This window comes from Chelonoidis abingdonii, chromosome 11 (assembly GCF_003597395.2).
Source record: "Chelonoidis abingdonii isolate Lonesome George chromosome 11, CheloAbing_2.0, whole genome shotgun sequence".
Lineage (NCBI taxonomy): Eukaryota > Metazoa > Chordata > Testudines > Testudinidae > Chelonoidis > Chelonoidis abingdonii.
Window position 1 is genome coordinate 58,322,647 of NC_133779.1, and position 7,181 is coordinate 58,329,827.

Genomic DNA, 7,181 nt, shown 5'->3' on the forward strand with positions numbered 1-7,181 from the left:
CTCATTTCAAAATGTTCTTCAGTTTATTAAAAAAAAAAACCAGTTGAGAATCATTTAAAAGGGTCAAAATGAAACACTTTGCTTGACCTGTGACATTTTTTCCTGCCTTTTTAATTTACAGAAAATTTCAAAAGTTTTCAGTTTCACCCCAAATGGTTTGTTTTTCCTACAAATTTTTGATTTGCTAAAAATGTCCCAATTTTTCATTTTTGGTTTGATGCCAAATAATATTTCCCCTCACTTTTGGATTTGCCGGAAATTTCCAGAATTTTCCATGTCAGTTTCACCCATAATGATTTTTTCTCTGATTTTTCGGAATTGCCAGCGATCTGCAAAATCCACAGATTTTCTTGTTATCTGCAAATTTTACTGGTGACAATTTTATATTTGCCTCCAGATTGATAGGGCTATTGAATTGTGTTGGACAGAGAATGGATGTCCAGGGCTCAGCACTGCACTCAGCACTGCACTCAACCTTGCAGAGAGCTGCATCTTTCCAGCCACAACCACCTACAATGAATGAATGTTCTAACGAGGATGATTAGAAGGCATAATTAGCGCAGAAAATAATTTCTCTGCTAATTTTTTTTCCAGCCTCATTTTCTCACCAACAGCACATTTCCAGTCTCCCGGGGTAACGTCAGTTTTCTGTTAGCAACACAGGCATGTATCTAATTTACACGGCCGCTCCTGTGTGCAGATCCAGAAGGGATCCATGGCATGGCTGGTAGGAAAAAGAACCTTGTAATCCTCCCCTTCTCCCAACAGTTTGACAAGTGTTTCTGTTTTATGGGTTCAAACATGACCCGTTTTTGGGAAGTGTGTTTGAAAAACTTTGGTTCATTGTTTTTTTAACATTATGGATGGGGGAGCGCTGGGCATGGGAGTCCGTATAGAGGTGTCTCTGGATGGAGGAACTTTGGGCACGGGGGGTCCATGTGGGGGTGTCTCTGGATGGGGGGAGCGCTGGGCACAGGGAGTCGGGAGAGCGCTGGGCAGGGGGTTGGTGTGGTGCCAGTGTGCCCCAAGGGGAAGGGGCATGCTGGTAGCACAGGGCTGGGTGGGCCACTGTGTGCCTGGCAGGGGTTCCCAACCTGCGGCCCACAATGGAAAATAGGTTGAGTCACTGCTGTGAAGTGCTATGGAGTTTCATTTCTTCTTCAGTGGCTTGGTCCCTTTGCTGAAGCAGGGGAGGTTTCGGAAAGTCCCAGAGCAGGAAAAGGGAAAACCGGAGAAAGGAAAAAGTGCAAAGAAAAGGGAATCACAGATTGACAGTGCTTGAGATGCCAAATCATGAGAAGGCAGCATTGCCCACACGCAACTCCATGCCCTTGTGCCAATGGGTGGGAGAGATGTTGGAGCCTAGAGGCGGAGGGAATCTATTTGTGGTGAAATTGAAATCAGCAGTGATGGGCGTTTGGGGGAGAGGGTGACGGGTTGGGAGATGCAGATGAGGCTGGAATAGGGCACTGGGAGTCAGTCTGTCTATCCCCTCAAACCTTATCTATCTATCTATCCCCACACACCCCCTCTATATATCCCCCCCTACAGCCCCCTTTTCTATCTATCCCCACACACCCCCTCTATATATCCCCCCTACAGCTCCCCTTTCTATCTAATCTATCTATCTATCTATCTATCTATCTATCTATCCCCACACACCCCCTTTATATATCCCCCCCTACGGCTCCCCTTTCTATCTATCTATCTATCTATCTATCCCCACACACCCCCTCTATATATCCCCCCCACACCCCACCCCTCTCTATCTATCTATCTATCTATCTAGCTTTGCCCAAAAGCTGGCAGGCCAAGCTTGAAATCATCCAGGCCCCGCCAAGGGAATTGTCCTTCCATGTGGAATACCCCACCCTGGGGATCAGGGTACGTAAGAGGCTGGGGAAAGGAGTGTGTGTGTGTGTGGTGGGGGGAAGGTGCTGAGATTTGGAATGGAATCCTGTGCCATTTGCAGTGATTCCCGTGCCGACAAGTCAGTAATTAGGCCGAGCGTGCTGCTGAGCAGAGCTGGAGGGATGAGTCATGCAACCCTCTCGTCTCAGCATGTGTTTGTAAATCAAGTGCAATTAAAAAGGAATTAACGCTGGGAACAACTTCCCCAGGCATGGGGTGGATTTGCCATCACTTGGAGCCTTCCTGGCAAGAGCAGGCATCTAAAAGCTCCGCTCTAGCTCAACCACAAGATACGGGCTTGAAATCACGAAGAGGTGGAGTTAAGGATGCACACGTCAAGGGGTGGAGTTAAAGGCCCTAAAGTTCAATAGTTTTCAACCTTTTTGATTTGTGGACTCCTAAAAAATTCCGAGTGGAGGTGCAAACCCCTATGGAAATCATAAACACAGTCTGTGGACCCCCAGGAGTCCACAGACCACAGGTTGAAAACCACTGCCCTAGCTCAACCCCTAAATCTGGGCTGGAGGCAGGAAATGCTGGGGGCGGTTCTCTGGGCTGGGCTGGGTGGGAGGACCAACTGCACAGGCCCCTTCTGCCTGGCCTTGAAATCTGCAAATGCCAAATCCCAGCTCTGCAGTGTGCTTGATCCCCCAGTGTTTACCTTGTGACTGCCAGAATGGTGCCAATCAGGCTTTTCTCCCTATGCCGATCTCAAGCGAGGGGAGATGCCAGATGCTGGGAGAAGGGGTTAAAGCTAAAGAAACAGAAAAAAGAGAAGTGGGGGAGTCAGACAGGCGATCCCTGCCTCCCCTGTATTCTACAGGTAGCTATGCAGCACTGTACCTCAGTTTCCCAGTTGAAACCCACAATGGCCCATGCTCTCCCCTCGTGTCAGGGGTGGGCATCATGCCTGCATTCTGCACCATAGAGGAGACGCTGGCTCTCTCACCAAGCCTGGGGGATTATCACTTGCACCAAATTAGCATGTAATCCTGGGTCCTGGTTTATTCTTGAATGGCCACAAACTCCCCACAGGCAAACAAAACTTCCAGCTATGGCTTTCTTCCCAGCTGTGCTGCCCCGGGCTTTACACCTGGAGCCTCCTGTCCTCGGGGAAAACCATCCTTCCCCTGAATCCCCACCCCCTCAGCTGAGCCACTGGCTGGTTTTTATAATTACTTGCTCCTTATCTCAGCTGCATCTGATAATGGCTCAGGGCTGGCTGGCCCGAGGCCATCCTGTTACAGGGAACGATTTGAGATGAAACAGGTGATAGAAAAGTATTATGATTTCCATTGCTCTCCCAAGTGTGCCAGACACTGCCCAGACCCCGACCGAGATCAGGGCCCCGTTGTGCCAGGCGCTGCGCAGACCCCGACCGAGATCGGGGCCCCGTCGTGCCAGGTGCTGCGCAGACCCCGACTGAGATCGGGGCCCCGTTGCCTGGGCGTTGCACAGATACCTAGAAGTGATGGTCAGTGCCCTGAAGCACTTACAATCTAAGTAGGCAAAAGTTCCTTCCCATTTTACATACTGCACATTCATCTAATCATTGCCTCACCTCCTGATGGGGGGGAGGGGAAACTGAGGCAAAGAGCAGGGAAATGTCCTTGCTCAAGGTCACACAGCTAAGGCAGAAACACAGCTGTGTGCTCCTTCCATGGGACACTACTGCTGCTCCCTGAATCTGCAGGCCACAACATCCCTCAGTCAGTGCCTTAGTTTCCCTTTCTGAACAGGGGGAATAACAGCTTTGCCTCTCCTCACAGTCACAAATAAACATCTTAAATATTGTGAGGTGCTCAAATTGGATACTAATGGGGGCCATGCAGGTACCTAAGGCAGAACTAACATGGTAAGTTCCCCTAGAACAGGGATCTCATGCTCAATTTACTTTATGGCCAGTGCCAGTCCTCAGATCCTCCCAGCGGGCCAATAATGCACTGAAGATGGTGTTCAGAAAAGAAAATCTTTATACTGTATTGTTAATTTCATATTTCATAGCAGCAATAAAACCGTCATAGAACTTTATACAATTCTTCACCTGCCAGAGAGTTTTTAGTGTTTGCCAGACACCAGGCAACACTTCAGTTCTGTCAGTTTATGTTCGGCCTCATGACTGAGCAGTTTGAAACCTTCAGGGTAGCAGCAAGGTCTGCATCAGACAGTTGTGTTCGGTAGTTTGACTTGTTTATATTCATTGTGGAAAAAAACGACGCTGCCTCCATGGCTGACTCCGCCTGGTGACTAGTGATGTTATCTTTGTCCATCTCCCCCAGCCAATGGGAGCTGTGGGGGGCGGTGCTTGCAGCAGACATTGCTGGCAGCGTGTCTACATGCGTCTTTCCTCTGCTGGCCACAGTGGGGAGGTTCTCAGGCTGCAGGTGGCCCGTGGGCCAGGACTTTAACTGACACAGCTTCTAGAGCAGAGGTCTCAAAGAAGGATGCCCCTTAGCCAGGGTAGTATTAAAATAATCACAATTCGGATCCTGGAAAATCAGGAGATTTTGTTTAAAAATCATGAGTTTTTTTTTTTTAAATAAATGTTTTGTTCCTTTAGGATTCTGACCCTTTCTGGGTGGGAGGTGTCTCATTTTCCCAGCTTTTCTCCTCAAACACCGAACGAAGAATGTCCTGGTTTCTTTTGTTTTCACAAGTGGACGCTGAAATTCCCCAGCAAACTCCTGAATTTGAGAGCTTGTGAGTCAAGAAAAAATTACAGTGTCCTGCTCTTCTCTGCCCCCAGGAGGGCTAGAAACTCATTTTCTTTTACAATGAAAGCCGAGCGTCTCTCCAAATCACCTGACTGCCCCAATAGGGGCTCTTAGCAAGACATCTAAAAGAACAAGAGCAGCAATAAAATCATGCGAATTGCACAGTGCTGGTCCCCCAGCAGGGACAGTGTGTTATGAACCCCAGGGCCACTTTTGCATGGCATATGAGTTGCCTTTGTCTCTGGCAGAGTTTTGCTTCGGCTATCCCACGCCACTGAGGAGGCATCTGGGTTTACAAGGCTGTAAGGAGACAATCAGACCTGGTCTCCGAGCTGTTTGCTTGACAGAGAGACAAAGGAGGGTGAGGGAATATCTTTGATTGGTGAAAGAGACGAGTTTTCGAGCCACCCAGAGCTCTTCTTCTCATTGCTCAATGCAATACATGCTGAGCGGCATTATGAGTGGCACATAAAAAGCAGGAGCTGTGGAGCAGCATTGCTAGCTGGTGAAAAATCAGGAGCCTGCCCTCCCCCAAAGTCATGAGATTGACGGAAAAAATCATGGGATTTTTTTTTTCAAATGTTGGGCTCTTTTTATTTGCCTCTGGCTCCTGAAGTGTTAGGGCAGTGGTCCCCAAACTTTTTACATCTCACCCTCCCTTATCCCATCCGTGTCACCCCGGAAGCCATGGTTGAAGGGGGGTGCATGGACAGAGGTAAGGGGGGCAAGGCTGGGGCCAGAGCTGTGGCTTGGCCGGAAGCCAGGAACTGAAGTGGGGGCCGCATCTGAGGGTGGGTCTGGAGCCGGGAGCGGAGCTGCGGCTGGGGGAAGGCCTACATCTGGGGGCAGAGCCGTGGCTGGAGGTGGGGTTACAGCTAGGAGTGGAGCCATGGCTGGGCTGGGAGCCGGGGTGGAGGGGCTGAGGCCAGGGCCGCAGCTGGGAGTTGGAGCTGCAGATGGGAGCAGGGCTGGAGCAGAGCAGGGGGCAGAGCAGGACTGGGTGGTGCTACTTCCCCAAACCCCATGGGGGTTGGCTTGGACCCCACTGTGCTCCCTGAACATTCCTCCATGCCCCCAGAGGGACACACTCTATAGTTTGGGGACCACTGCATTATGGCCATAATTGCTTCTCATTTCCATGACTCTGGGAGCTAGTGATTCATGAAAAATATTTTTTCAGGCTTTTCTTTGCTGTCATGAGGGCTAGAGATGTATATTTTTATTTTTTTTTCCTAGAGGAAAAGCTAAAATCCTCATGCATTGTCATGATTAGCATTAGCTGAATTCTTCCAGATGAATAGATTTTTTGCTGAAAAATGCAGTTTGGGGGTCAACTATTTTGTGCTTACAGTCAAATTAGGCAAATAGTTTCAGCTGACCAAAATATAAGATTTTTCTTCTAAAAAGACAAAACATTTTGTTTAGATGTTTTCCAGATGAAACACTTCAAACTTTTGTTTCAAAACAATGTTTCGGTTTGCAATTTAGCTAGATTTATTCAAAAACCACACAAAAAAGAAACCAAAACCCACCTGAAAATGAAACAAAACAATACCCCCAACCTCAATTATTCCACATAAAATTATTTTTTTCTGTTTTTAATTTCAATGAGAAAAAAACCAACAAAAATCCATTTAGGGCTGATCTGAAATTATTTGTTTTTCTCAGATTTTTTTTCATTTTGGCCACCGAGTTGAATAATCCATTATTAGCTCATCTTTAATCATGACACCAGCAACTGGGGCTTTAAGAAATACACTAAGAATCATGATTAAATCTTCAGAGTTGTCAATGTTGTGAATGTTTGTAATTGGTAGGTATAAAGTGCACCATCTATTACCATGGAGGTATAACAACAGCATTATACTGCACATAAAAGTGGTTGGAAAACGGATTTTTTTTTTCCCATGAGAAATTTTGATTGAAAAGCTGTTGTTTTTTAATTTGGTGTTTCAAACTGATTCGACGCCCCATTTCAAAATTAAAACATCTGTCTTGCTTTGACTTAGAATGTTGTTTTGGTTATAAAAGCAAAAAAACCCAACATTTTAAGTTGAAATGTTTCACGTGTTTTTTCCCTCCCACCTCAGAGCTGGCATTTTGCCCCCCTCACAAAAAAATCTTGGCTACAAGCATATTTTTTGCTGGCAAAACTTACTTCAGGAAAAAATTTCAACTGGGATGACCTGTTCGTACATAAGTATGACCCCATGAGTCAAACCAATGATCCACGTAGCCCAGTAATCTGTCTTCTGACAGTGTCTGGTGCCAGGTGCTTGAGAGGGAATGAACAGAACAGGCAATTAATGAATGATTCATCCTCTGTCATCTACTCCCACCTTCCGGCAGTTTGAGGCTTAAGGTCACCCAGAGAATGGGGTTGCCTTCCCGACCATCCTGGCTAATAGCCAGTGATGGACCTATCCTTCAGGAACTTATCTTGTTATTTTCTGAACCCTGTTATAATTTTGACCTCACAACATCCCCTGGCAATGAGTTCCACAGGTTGACGGTGCATTGGGTGAAGAAGTACTTCATGTTGTTTGTTTTAAACCT

At 47.1% G+C, this 7,181-nt stretch overlaps 1 long non-coding RNA gene across 1 annotated transcript in view; it reads left to right on the top strand.

The window, feature by feature from the left end:
• Positions 1-7,181, top strand: part of LOC142047541 (uncharacterized) — a 403,753-nt gene that overhangs the window by 213,570 nt on the left and 183,002 nt on the right. The gene's annotated exons all lie outside the window — the stretch shown is intronic.